Here is a 14,606-nt window from a genome sequence, read left to right as displayed (position 1 = left end):
ATGAGTCATTTTTTTTTTTCGCTAAAATTGTTGTGTCTGGGTCTTCCAGCAGATCTTCTCCGGTTCTCTCTCCTCTCCTGTTTCCTCTGCCCCTTCTGCAGCGAACGTTTTGGGAACTGCAAGGAAATCCAGAGCTTCAATCTTTATTTGCTCGGGCTGTTCCACTGAAATCTGAAATGTGAATGGAGCGGGGGTTACAGAGCAGGGCTGTTTCTGCTGCCTGGCACCCACAGGGGGGATTTGGGGGGAAAGAAGCGCAATCCCAGCATGATTCCCGTTGGCATTTGTGATGCCAGCCCCAAAGCCACCCTGTGCCAGCCCCTGGGCAAACGACGCCGGGAGCCCGGAGCCCCTTGACCACTGGAGGGAGCCCATATTGTGCCAGAATGCAACAGAAACACTACGGGGAAGACAAAAAAAAACTAAAATATGAAATATCAGATCATTGTAGTCAGAACAAAGTGTCTTCTCCAGGTCAGACCGTGATCTATAGCAATGCAAAATGTTATAAAAATCAGATTTAAATGTCCCATTGTACTTCATCAGCACAAAGAAGAGAAAGAATTATTAAGAACAAGGCTGGTTTTTTTTTTTCCACTCTTATTTGGAATGTCAGTCTGGCACCTTTCACCGGGAGTGAATTCATACGCCAGGATGGTGACAGACCTGGCTTGGAGGGAAAATGCCCTTGTGTCATCCCAAGGGCCAGCTGAGCTCCCCCTCACTCTCCTCACTTAAATGTAGGTCAGCACCTATAGACTCCTTCCCAACCCACCCCCGAGCTGCAGCAGCTCACCACTGCTGCTTTCCGAGGAGATTTGGAAAGGAGATTCCTTTTGGAAAGGAGATTTCTTTCCTTTTGGAAAGGAGATCTCTTCTGCCTCTCTCACTCCAGAGATGTCATGTTTATAGCACAACATGCACCTACAGGAGGCTGCCCTGCACCAAAAACTCTGCTTGGCAATTGTGCCCAGGAATGTTCCCGGTCCCCTAAATTCCACGCTGTGAACGTTAAAATATTTGTAATTCAAAACACACTTTTAACACACAAATATTTCTGGCTTCGCAGAGTGATGCCAAGTTGCTGGAGACCCTGAAATGTCAAAATGGAATAAAACTGAAAGTGATTTGTGTACTAATCTGTTTTCTTGGCCCTGGAGAAATTACCATCAAAAGCATGATATAACCACAGCCCCACAGAGAGCCTGTTGTGTTTGACATCCCTGTTCTAAAATACTGTCCTTGATGGATAAAAACACATTCCAGTAAACTTTTCCTGTCTTACCTGAGCTCTTTACCATTGAATACAGGGCTTTATCCAATGTAACTTGATTTTTTCCCCCCTATTTTGATCTCCCACTGGGGTTTTGCCCTCCCACTCCCCTGGTTGTTCTCCTGGGGGGCTCACACAGATCCAGGTGGGTTTGTCCCCCCAGCACCTGGGGCTCTGTAGCAGCTGGTGGCTGCTGTCACCACTCATGGCACATCTGTCCCCTAATTGCCCTGAGCTGGCAGGACCCTGGCAGGGCACAGGCTTCTCCTTGAGCTGTGTTTTTCCAGAGCTGCTCCGGCACAGGAGCCATCACTGCAGGCAGCCCCTGCTGCCTTTGAAGGCTCTCCTTCCCCCCAGTGCCCAGGTAGTGCTTTTGTCACATGTGGATAAGAACAGATGTGAGCTGGGGTGAAGGGGAGGCAAAGGGACAGATGATCCAGGGCTCAGTGCTCACAGAGAAAGAGGAGTTCCACAAAGGGCTGTGACCACAGTGTCCCCAGGGTGGGGTGGCTTTGAGCACACAGAGCCAGGCACTCACACAGATACAGCATTTTCTCTGCTAAGAGTGACAAAGCCAAGCTAAGCAAAGGTCTTCTTCACACATTCAGGGCTGTGTTGCGGGGGCTCAACCACACCCAGGCAAAATATTCCTCCAGCACAGACATCACATCTCTTGCTTGGTTTTGTATCACCCAATCGAACATAAAATCATCACCCAGCATTTCTTACACTTCTTACCCAGTATTGCTGTGCTGAGAAAGCCCCAATGATGGAGGAATGATGAGGAGGACTCCATGGATATCAGAAGGCTAATTAATTATTTTATTATACTATATTATTCTATAAATCTAAAACTGAACCTGCCAAGCACTCACTCTGCACACAACTCCACTCCAACTGGACTGAATCTCGTGGCTGTCACCCAACAGTCCCCACACACACACACACCTGGCCCTGACAGGCCAAGGAAACAAAACCCCATCACTGTGGGTAAACAATCTCCATATTGCATCCTACTTTTGCACAAACACAGGCACAGCAAATGAGATAAGAATATTCTTGGGAAGAATTGTGCCTTGCTTTTCTCTGTGAAGAGAAATGTGGAGTTACAACCCAGCAATAAGGAGCACACACAAAATCAAAGTCAAAGCCCTTGTGCTGTGCTCCAGCGACACAAACAGCCCCATTCTTTAAGGAGAATCCAGTCTCTGATGCTGCACAGGATTTCCCAGAGCCCACACAAAGTGAAGCTACAGCTCCAAGGCTCTGCCTTGTCTGAGGTGATGCTCTGAGGGCAGGATCACTCAGGGAAGCCAGGATCCAGGACACCACAGGCTCTTCCCAAGTTTTCCAAGGAAAATATGAATGTGCAAGATGGAATCCCTCTGAAGGATGCAAGCACATCCCTCCCTGGCCACCCTACCACAACAGGGTGTCTTTAGGGTGAACACTGAAATAGAATCACAGAATTGTTAAACTGGAAAAGACCTCAAAGGTCTTTTAATGAACTGTACTGAACTTATACGTAATTTTTTATTGGAAAAACTCACTTTCATAACTTATGTTTCTTTCCCCACATTTTCCTCCCACTTGCTGGGACCATGCCCTGCTGTGACACCTCCACATCAGGGTGGTTGTACCCAGCTATGAAATGTCCTCTCATGGCACTGGCCCAAAACAGAAAGAGCTCCTGAAAACTTGGTACCCCATCTTCCTCCTGATGCCTGGCACAGACATTTCACATCAGCAAACCCAGTGTGGTGAGCAACATCACAGGAGTCTGACAGTTCACCTTTTACCCTGCACTGGATGAGCTTGTTCCCCTTTTTATTTTTGTGTAACAACCAAATACTTGAAACATTTGCCCAGAAAACACCAGTTCACCTTTTACCCTGCACTGGATGAGCTTGTTCCCCTTTTTTTTTTTTTGTGTAAAAACCAAATACTTGAAACATTTGCCCAGAAAACACAACATCTGGATTCAATTCCCTCCCCAACCCGAGAGTCTCCAACCTGTATTTCCCACGAGAGAGATGTAGCACGATGCTAAACAGCAATCTGGCAGGGGGGAAAACATGGGATTTTTTATTCTTGCTCTCCAAGCAGAGCTATTGTACAAACAGGAACACAAGTGTCCTGAGGCCAAAAAGCAAGCAAGAAGCACATGACTCCCTACCCTGCCTGCCACAGCAGCAGTGATAACACATTCTGCTTATTATCAATAGCTGTTTTACAATAAATACATAATCTGCCCTGAACAGAGGGCTCAGAGCCCAGGATTTGCTTGCCCCATAGCTCACCCCATAGCTTATTTTGGGGGAGAGGAAGCAATGATTTAGAGGTTGGAACCTTTGAATGTGGCACCTTGAGATAAGTCTGTAGGCTGGAGGAATGTGCAAAGATGCAAATTTCCCGTTGTGCTTCTGAGAATAAAAGTATTGCCATTAATCAGCCTCTCCTCCTCTGTTTTTTAGGTCATCACTTATTGGTACAAGGGGGCTGGAACAAGCAGAGGGAAGACACAGAGTGTTTCAGTGGCACAGGCAGTGCTCATCATCCAGGCACGGCTGCAAATGTTACAGAAATCTCTGGTTTTGCACAGAAAACCCTTGCTGAGCATGTGAACCCCCAGTGAAATACTGGAGTTGTCACCCCTGGCACTGACAGGGGCACCAAGCCAAGTGTTTGTAATAAAAATCCTGCAGCAGAAAGGGAAAAAAAAACCCTGATTACCCAACATTTCAATGAACTGGGAGGAAGCTGCCAGTGCTTCTTTGCTGAAAAGAAGCCTTTCCAAAAAGGTTTTTCCAAGTCTCCTTTAGCTTGTAGATTTTATCTTCACCCCACACAGAGCCTCCTGCACAGATGGGAAGCACTGGAGCTGTTTTCATGATGAGCTCAAAAGTCAAGGTGCTTTTGGTTTTCCTACCTGTTTGCAAGTCTCTCACCCCAATAAAAACAAAAAAAAAGCAGAGTTTGGGGCAGGCCATAAAAAAGTTAATTTGCTGTATATACCAGTCTGACCTTTTTTGGCAGCTCAAAGATCTGCACCCAAGCACCTAAGGGATGAAAATTCTTCAGAAGCCTGGGCTAGGGGGAATGCCTCCTAGCACCCCACCAGTCATTAAAGCAGTGGTGAAAAACCTTGCAAATACTTAAGCTAAAAAATAAACCTTGGGCCAGGCACTGCTCCCACATTGGTTTGAGCAGTGCCTGTGGCAGCCCAACACCATTTCCTCAGGGCAAACCAGCCTTTGGTGGGGTTTTGCAGCAGGACTTTATAATATCCAGTCATCCCATGCTGGCAGTGGAACAACACAACAGATTTCAGCCTCCACCATTTCTGTCAGAGGATTTCTTTATATCACACGTGCTGAATGTGGACATCACCTTCCCTCCATCACCTCCTAATCCTGGAGCTCTTCAGGGTAAAGCATGGCAGAGTGGCAAATGCTTACAGCTGCAGCTCCTTTCTGAGCAGTTGCTGGACCAGCAACTTTAGTCTTCAAGGTAAAAATGAGTTATGATAGCCCCTATGGATGAGACAAAAATGAGATTTTTGGGCAGTTTTTATGGGACCCAGTGGTAAAAGAATTTTTCCTAGTGTGTTGTCTAATACACATGGGAATAATTTGACCTCTGTAAAACCTTCAGAAGGACATAACATCCACTCCTTTCTTTCTTTGATTAAGCTGGGCATCCTGGCTGCTGCCTTCCTTCTCTGTCAGTGGCAGAGGACATTTTGAAGGGGATTGATGCCAATATAATGTACATTTATTACCTGCCTTGGGAACTTTGGGTGAAAACGCTGAGATGTGATGACTGCTGCTCTGTACAGACTCACCAGGTATCAACACTTGGGGTTGGATTGTACCTAGGGCAGCTTCTGTATTCCTGACAGAGCTGATATGACTTATCCCTGGGGTGAGGAGGTGGAAGAGAAAGAATTGCTTCTGACAGATACTAGTCATGTTGCTTAATGAAGTTTTGCAAGGTGTTCAGAAACAGCAGGATGGGGTCAAATCAGGGAAGGTCATGCTGCTGGAAGCTGCAATCCTGAGTCAAGACCTGGCTTGTCCCCAGAGCCTGTCACTCTGCTCCCTACCCGGCTGGAGGAGCTGCTCGGATTGCAAAGAATTTATTGACACCCACCCACCATCCCTAAAGTTTTATGGCAATATAGATCCATTAGAAATCCATTTTACAGAGGTATTAAAATAATGAAGGTGAGAATTAAGAGAGCAGCACGCTCCTTGGAAAACCCACTGATCATAATATACTGCTTTAAAGAAAGTTATTGTGCAGTCCCCTTAAAGAAAGTTATCAATTAGTCACTGCATCAGACATGGGAGAATTGTTCCCTGAAGAGGATTTTAGGAGGAAAGCCAGTGACTAAGTGAGGAATTTATCACTGGGGGTTGCTTGGCTCCATGGATTAAGATGACATGGCACAGAGGGCTCAGAGAGCTCCTGGTGGCCCTGGGGGTTTCAGGCAGGAGCAACATGGGCTGAGATGTGACACAGCTCCCAGGCAGGGTGATGGCAGCTCAGGGAGGAGACACACCACCAGTGGGGTGGGTCAGAGCTGCCACACATGCTCAGGGCACTGGGCAGATGCTCCCACAGCGTCGGGATCTCTTGCTTGTCAGAGTGACCCCGAGAAGAGTTCGAAAGTCTCTTTTGCCAGCCTGGTGCTTGAAGAAGGAGTCAGAGCTCTTCATTTCCCAGTCTCAATGTTGTTCATTGTATCTTATCTATAAAATTCTTTCTCCTGCTCTGCCGAGGTCCATCCAGCAGGACAGTTCCAGGCACTCTGCCTGCCCCAGGGCAGTGTTATGTCTTTATACTAAAAACTACATGTACAATGTTTACAATTACTTTCCAATACCTATCACCTATGTTAGATAGTGATCTTCTACTCTAAACCAATCTAAAAGTGCCACCATCACAGCAGAAGATGGAGGCCAAGAAGAAGAAGGAGAAAGGCTGGACATGCCCAGTTCCCTCCATCTTGCCCCCTGAACTCCCATTCCAGAAACCCCAAAATCTACTTTTCCACCCCATGATAACCTCACTATTATTCTACCTAAGCTGTTTTGGCTTGCTGGTCTTCATCTAAGGTTGGTAATTTGCTCCACGGGTCACAATCAAACCCACAGGTGTTTGGGGCTCTGTGCCAGGGCTTCTGAGCCCCCTGGCAGGGTCCTGGTGTCCTGGACAGCCAGAGGGATGTCCTGGGTTCCCACACCACAGCTGCCTGTACCTGCTGCAGTGCTGGATTGGGCATGGTGCCCCATGCTCTCCTTCCCCACAGCCTTCCAGAGCACCACAATGTGCTGTGGAGAATCAAAACAGGATGGATTTTCTGGTGCAGAAGCCCCACTGAAACCAGGGGCGTCAGGGATGATGTCAAACTAGCCCTGGTCAGGGGCTGGGTAGGGGAGGTTTGTCTGTCCCTGCAGAAATGCCCTGGGGTGAGCCAGGACAGCAAAAGCCAAAGTACAAAGTACAAAACCTACTTGGCTCCTGCAGCTCAGATAAGTGAACATGGACAGAGGAAGGAGCCACTGGGACATGGCTTTTCCCTGTGGCAAACATCACCTGGTAACATCCAGACAAGATGAGCACACATCAGCCTGTTCCATCCCAGCAGTCTGAGGGAGACAGCACAAAAGAGAGAAGGTTGTCAAATGAAAAGGTTGTGAATGTTGCCTAAAATTAGGAGAAATCGCAGGATTTCCATGGAATTGGAATAAACTTGCAAAATACTTTGTGTTAATCCAAACCATCCCTGGAAGTATTTAAAAGATATGTAGCTGTGGTGCCGAGGGACATGGTCTAGTGGTGGTTTTGGCAATGCTGGGTTAATGCTTGGACTTGATCTTAAAGGTTCTTTCCAACCTAAACAGTTCTGTGATTCCACAAATCTACATTTCTCAATGCAGAGGCATTTTGGGAGCCCAAAGCTGCCCTCCTCTATTGCTGCATGGCTGAAAGGGCTCCTGGGGTGACCACAGCAGGCACACTCTGCCCACACCTCAATGGGCTCAGCTGAGAAGCTCAGCAAAGCCCTGACAAATTGCCAGGCTCTCCTGAGATAAATAATCACAAACAAAAATATTTGTGTTTACTGTGGGGATTTGTCTGTGCATAATTATGCATTAGTCATTACGAGGACTACAGGAGAGTTTTACACATGTAAATATGTTCAGTTAATTAGACAGGACTGCTTTTGGTTTGTTTCTTCTCTGCAGTGTGATCCTGAAGTCATCAAACACTCCTGGATCACGAGGCGGGGTGAAGGATGTGCGTGAGGAAAACAGCTCTCTCCCTGCTTGTAATGCAGCTCTGGGTATCAATATATATTCCTTTAAAATACTTCTTGTAGCTTTTCTGTTACAGCCTCAAGGTACTACACACGAACAGCACAACCTTCACACTGTTCTCTCATGTTCATGTTTCAAGGGGAGATCAGATGGATTTCTCAGGTAATACAATATAAGACATTATTTTCTTCTGAAACATTTTTAAGTGCAGCAGCTTTTAGTAATCTTCTAGCATCTTCTCCTATGTATGACAGAGTCTATTAATGTCATTTGCATGAGAAGTTCACAATAAATCATTCATGCACAGTTTAGTACAGGTTAAGTGTAACAGCCTAACTGTGATTTTCTAGAAGAAAATCAGAGCAGCTCATCAACTGGTGTAAATCAGCAGTGCTCCATCAAAGCCACTGAGTCACACCAACTAATTGCTTGGCCCATGGGAAAGATTTAGGCAAAAAAGCAGCAGGGAAGAGCACGATTCCTGCCTCTTTGGAAGGACCTTCTCCTGAGAGCTTCTCTCCAAAAAAACCTTTCCAAAGAAAATCCAGAGTGGATTTTCTGTTAATCCTGTGGGGCTGGCACAGCCTGGCTGGTCCAAGGTCATTCTGTCCCGCTGACAGCCCTGGGCTCTGCTGGGGCCACACTCCTGCAGGGTGAGTGAGGCGTGCTCAGGGGAGCCAGCCTGGAGCAGGGCCAGCAGCCCAGCAGGAAACCCTGGGCTTGTCCAGGCCCTGAGAGTGGCAGGAAGATCAAATTCCCCAAGAACCTGCAGCTGTCATTTGGGCAAAATCCTGGAACAACAGCGAAAGCACTCCCAACCCTCCCATGGTGGGGGGTTCAACCCGATGACCTCTAAAGTCCCTTCCATCCCAAACCTTTCTGTGACTCCATGATTTAGGACAGTGCAGTGTCCACATACCCATCTCCATTTCACTGCTTGGTCATCCTCGTGTTTGGAGCACTGACCCCTTTTCTTGGGAAGAATTGTGCCTTGTAGGACGAGGAAGAGGAGGAGGAGTAGGCATTCGCTGCCCCCTGGGCAGCACAGCAAATCCCCTCGGGAGATGCCAACGGGGGGGAACGGGCCACCCTGCTGCACCCAGCCTGGTCCAGTACCTCGGGAAGTGAAAGGAAATTCCTTTGCAATGATGTGGAATTTGTCACCCCTCTGGAAAGGGGCCGTGTGGGCACAGAGGAGCAAAGGATCCCTGGAGGGGGTGGCTGATGGAAAACCCCACAATGTCCCTGGGCAGAGCTGGCAAGTGATGCTGTGGCTGGGCACTGAGTGGCTCGGCTTCGCCCAGGAAGGAGGGGAACACGGGCACAGCTTCGCTCAGAAATGAGGATTTTTCTCCTCCCCTCCTCCTGTTTTTGCTCTCTGTTTTTTGGCCTGGTTCTTGTTCGCACTGAGGCGGCGGTGGGACAGAGGCTCATTGTTCCCGCTGCTGCTCGGGGAACGCGCCCAGCGCTGATCTTATTGGAGCTGGGGCGTGCCCGACCGGCCCGGGGGAGCCAGCGCAGCCTGGGGGACAGCCCGGGGACATCGGGGGGACAGCCTGGGGGACATCAGGGGGGGATTTCATGGGGGACATCATGGGGGCACATCCTGGGGGGACATTCTGGGGGACATCATGGGGGCACATCCTGGGGGGACATTCTGGGGGACATCATGGGGGCACATCCTGGGGGGACATTCTGGGGGACATCATGGGGGCACATCCTGGGGGGACATTCTGGGGGACATCATGGGGGCACATCCTGGGGAGGACATCCTGGGGAACATCCTAGGGGGATATCATGGGGGGATATCATGGGAGGACATAATGGGGGGACATCCTGGGGTACATCATGGGAGCAAATCCTGAGGGATATCAGGGGTGACAGCATGGTGGACATCAGCGGGGACATCCTGGGAGGATTTCGTGGGGGACATAATGGGGGCACATCCTGGGGGGCAGCCTGGGGAAATCCAGGGGGACATCAGGGGGGGATTTCATGGGGGACATCATGGGGGCACATCCTGGGGGGACATCCTGGGGGACATCATGGTGGGACATCCTGGGAGACATCCTTAGAGGGACATATCCTGGGGGGACATCCTCGGGGGGACATTCTGGGAGTAGGTCCTGGGGGTACATCCTGGGGACATGTCCTTGGGGACACATCCTTGGGGGCACATCTACAGAGAAGCCAGAAAAAGGTTTAGATCCTACAAATGTGGGGGAGAAGAACTAGAGGAGGGTCTCCATGAAGTGCACTGCAGCTCCCTGGCTGTGCTCCTGGTATGACTGAGAGCCAGCCAGGCTGATCAAGGTGCATCTTCTAAATGCTCAGATGTCAGAAGGAAATTGCACAATCTCAGGCTATTTATTTGTTACTTATAAAGAATATAATTTTAAATGTACTGGCTAAATAGGAATTAATTGTGTTTAAAATTCGGGTTAACAAAAGCTGTAAGAAATTGTCTTAGGGGAAATAAAGGGGAACAAATAAAAAAAAGAATCTCGGGCACTAATGATTAGAGCAAAACCCTGATGTTAAGAGGACTTTGTCTCAGTGGAAGCAAGTTGCTCATCTTTTCCAGAAGATACACGCATGCATTGCAAAATGTTTATTTTGTACTCTCTGAAGTGGTTAATCTACATGCAAAGCAATGAAAAGGTGCCTTATTAGGCTAATTGCTAATAAAAAAAAAAAGAGATAAAAAAAGCCCAGAACTACTGTGAGCAAATATTTAAAAACAGATGCAGAAGGCTGTGAAAACAAACACAATCTCGTTTTTCCATGAAGTTTTCCCACCAGAAATCAGAGAGTTCAAAGAGACGTCCGGTTAATGTGGTACCTCCAGGCTCCTGGCGCTGGAGCTGTTCATTAGCTGCTGTGTAATTCTGTGATGCAGAACTGGATTAATGGAAAGGTGACTGGGAAGCCACCGAGGGACCTGCTAATGATACTGCTGTGTCCTCAGAGAAGTCCTCTCTAGCCTTGCCCACGTGCAGCAAAACACACACACACCATCAGGATACAATGCCACATTATCACAAGAAAACACTTTGGAGAGGGGAAGAAGATGTCATCACCGAGTGGCGCTGGGAGCTGGTGAAACCCAAGATGGAAAAATAATTGCATGCATGTTTTTTAATACAACAGGATTCCCCCAAGCTCATTAAAGCAGATGGAAGTTTTAAAACCTGTATTACTTTAAAAATTAATTTACAGCTGTGGGGCTTGGTGGCCCAGAGAACATTAAAATGATAAATCCAGAAAGGTGATGTGAGCAGAAAGGAGGATTGGTCACAACATGGCCTTGTGCAGCTGGGAAGGGGAGGTGGCACCGTTTTGTTGCTGTTTGACATTTACCTCTGCTGAGCCATTTCTGGGCTTAACCCAGATTTTAAAACACTGTAACAAACCATTAAAATTTCCTCCCAAGTGATGCGTCAGCCAGAAGCAATCTTGGTGCCTCTCTGCTTCATTAGATACTGGCTGGCATGGTGAGGGAGCTGATACGGACAGCTGCACTTTGGACCACAGGAGAGCCCTGTCAAACCTGGATGTCTGCACTGGGTTGTGGCATGGGGTCACAGCCTGGACATCCGTGCCACAGGGACACAGCTGGGACATCCATGGCACCATGTCACAGCCTGGTCGTCCATGACATTGTGTCACAGCCTGGACATCCATGGCACTGTGTCTCAGCCTGCACATCCACACCAGCCCATGGCACTGGCTCCTGGCACCAGCTTTCCACCTCAGAGGGCTGAGCAGTTCTGCTGCTGCACTCCCCCCTGCTGCAGCCCCAGCCTCCAGCCCAGCCATGCCCTAATTCCCCATCTCAGAGCCGCCTCCCAAGACAAGCTGTGCCTGTCTGAAAGCACAGCAGTGTGGCAGCGTGCCCAGGGCCAGGATGGGGTGGGACACAGGAGCTTGGGGCAGGTGCTTGCATGGCTGCTGGCACACCAAGCCAGTGCCAGGAGCAGAGTCCTTCCCCCTGCACAGCCACCACCCTCAGCGGGGACATCCCTGGCTCTGGAAAGGCCACGGATGGATGAAATGGTGGGACAAAGCCAGGCAGCTCCTCTGAGCCCTGTGGGGGCTGGACCATCTCTTTCCTGCTGTACGTTTGTCCAATGCCGAGCACCAAGTGCTGGGGTGGGCGAGGTAGCACGGAACAAAGGCTGGAGGCAGGATGTATTCAGCTCACACCAGCTACCTCTGCTTGCTGGGAAGAAAGGAGCCCTTTGTTTGGAAAGAGCAGCTACTCCCATCAAACCAGGCACAGGGCAGAACCCCGTGTTACACACAGGAGTGGTTTGGCACAAAATGGTCCCTGTTCCCCCTCCCCGTGCTATCCTCACTTCCACAGGTCTGTGCAGGGAGCATATCCTGGCTCTCCAAAGGCTGGAGTGCGTGGCCAGGGATGGGGATGAGATCACAGCCTGGGAATGAGCCCCTTTGTGCAGCCCCACAGAGCCCACCCACCCCGTGGGCAAACCACAGACCACAGCTGCTGCGGCCAAGGAGGTGCTGCCTGCCCCTGCCTGAGCTGCAGCCCCCAAAACACACACCAGGCTCACAGCCAGCTGGGGCTGACACGGATCTGGGGCTCGGATGGCAGGCTTGGGGCTGTCCCCAGTGCCAGGCTCAGGGCTGTCCCCAGTGCCACACTTGGGGCTGTCCCCAGTGCCAGGCTCAGGGCTGTCCCCAGGCAGTGCAGCTGTGGATGTGGCCAGGCTCATGCCCATCCCTTGGCTGGCATCACTCCTCTGCTGCTCCAGGGATTTCCTGGGTAAAGGTGGTTTCTCCCTGCAGACAGTGTTACTGGGATCCCTGGGCTGTGCCCTTGTGATAGATGAGTAATGGGATGGTTGACTCTCACAATTAAAAGGCAAATATCATGTGTGTATGTTAGGAAAAGTTTTATAGATTTATATTTGTGTTTTACCCCCCTGTGTTGTTATCAGGGGGTGCCCCCAGGGGGTTTGGGACATTTGGGAAGGTTGGCTCGTTACTATGGCAACACCTGACCTCCAATCAGGATTTAAAGAAGTAAAACGCCACCACTGGGCACTGAAGAGGGAGTAGATGGACGGAACTTTAGGAGGGGCTAAAGGGTTAAAAAGCAGAACTTCCATTGTGTAGATGATCACATGGTGGGAAAAATCCTTTTCCCGATACCGTAATATTTTCTCTATCCAGTCTTCTGTTGTATTTTTGATAAGGTTTAATAAACCCTTCTAAACTTTTGGAAGTGAGCATCATCTCACATCATCTTTGGGTCCCTGGAGAGACCCAAAGCCACAAGAGCCCCGTTATCCGGGCACGGGGCACAGCCCTCGCTCAGAAACTCTTCCTGCAGCATTTCTGCTGCCGAGTTTATTATAATATGCTTCTCGTTTCCCTTCTCTCACCCAGCAAATTAACTTTAACAGTAAATTAACTTTTTTCTGTTGCTGGTCAGCGGTGGGATGGGAGCGGGGTGAGTTGGTTTTCCCCCTGGCCACTGCGGAGGCCCCGCAGCCTTGCCGTGACTCACCGGCTTTCAGGCTGCCTATTGAGGGGACAGAGCCCGAACAAAGCCCCCATTCACTCCCAGGCCTCGGATAGTTTTCCTTTGAGCCCTCACTGCTTTATTTTTATTCTTTCCCAAACACTGTTGGCTAATTTCATTGACAAAATTCATAACTTGGGGTTGGAGAGCTCGCTCCTATTCAGCTGCGAGCGCTGGGGGGTTTTGTTTTGTTTTTCTTTTCCATGCTGCCCATCCTGCCTCACTCTCCACATGGTCCTGAAGGCAGTTTCCAGCCTGTGCCATGCCGAGGGATGGAGCTGAGGAGCACAGCCCTGCACAGAGAGTTTAGGTGCTCCTCAGGTTTGGGTGGAGAAGAAAAAGCATCAGGTCAGGGCTGAAGTTGAAGCACAAGGGTGACTCTGAGGGCAGCAAGGACAGGACTGAAATCATGCACCACAGAGCTGAGTGACCCCTGGAAGTACACAGCAAATATTTAAAATCAAAAGCCTGTTAAACTTTTATATTTGCAATACTCTGCATCCAATCCAGTTAATTATAGCCCTTTAAAAACATCTGCATTTCATAAAGGACTAAGTTTCCTTCCCCTCAGGCTGCCCCTCCTGAGACATCCCTCTCCAGGCTGCTGGGTTACACAGTAATTACAATCCACAAGTACCTGACATCACCACCAAGTGCAGTGCATTATGGTTTCGAAAACAAGAGAAACAATATTGCTCAAGATGGGTCTGAGCCAAAACCCCAGCTCCAAACACCATCATTTCTTCTGGCAGAGCTGAGAGCCATGGCCCTGCGTGGCAGCCAGGGCCCCCTTGGAAATGTCACAGGCAGAGAATGGAGGAGCTTTGGGAAGGAAAGGATATTTCTCCTGCCTTTAAATACATGCAGGGCATCACTGGGAGATCTGCAACCCCTCTGCCCCTTTGTCCCATCCAGCCCAGGGCACACGAGGGTGCTGGAATTGCCAGACCATCATTTTGGGAAGGGATTTGGGCTGGACCCAAAGCAGCTCTGGGATGGGAGCAGGCAGCACCACCTTCCTGAGCTGGTGGCACCAGCCCCACAACAGCACAGGCAGCATCCCAGGGAGCTGTGGGGAAGGCACAGTGTGAGAGGTTTGGGTTTGTTCCCTCCCTTGGGAGGAGGCAGAGCCTGCCTTGAGAGAACCTGCAACAAGCTTATCTATGTTGCATACATACACACATAATAGATGCACATCGTTTGGCTTATGGCCACCAAAGTGCACTCAGCTGGTACCTAAAGCAAAGCCCTTAATGGTGTTTTATGTGGTAAATCCCTCTCCTCCTCCCCTCCAGAGACAGAGGCTGGTTCTGGGGTGAGAGCAGGGCAGGAGCATCAGTCTCACCAACCTGCAGGAACAGCCTCCATGACCCACCACCTTCTTGCTTTGCTAAGCTCTTGAGGCCAGGTCTCTTTCCTTGTTCATTTATCAGCTTGTTTCCCTGCAGGGAGGAGA

Source organism: Geospiza fortis, unplaced genomic scaffold (genome assembly GCF_000277835.1).
Source record: "Geospiza fortis unplaced genomic scaffold, GeoFor_1.0 scaffold244, whole genome shotgun sequence".
In the NCBI taxonomy this organism is placed as follows: domain Eukaryota; kingdom Metazoa; phylum Chordata; class Aves; order Passeriformes; family Thraupidae; genus Geospiza; species Geospiza fortis.
Note: the sequence above shows the minus strand (reverse complement) of the source record.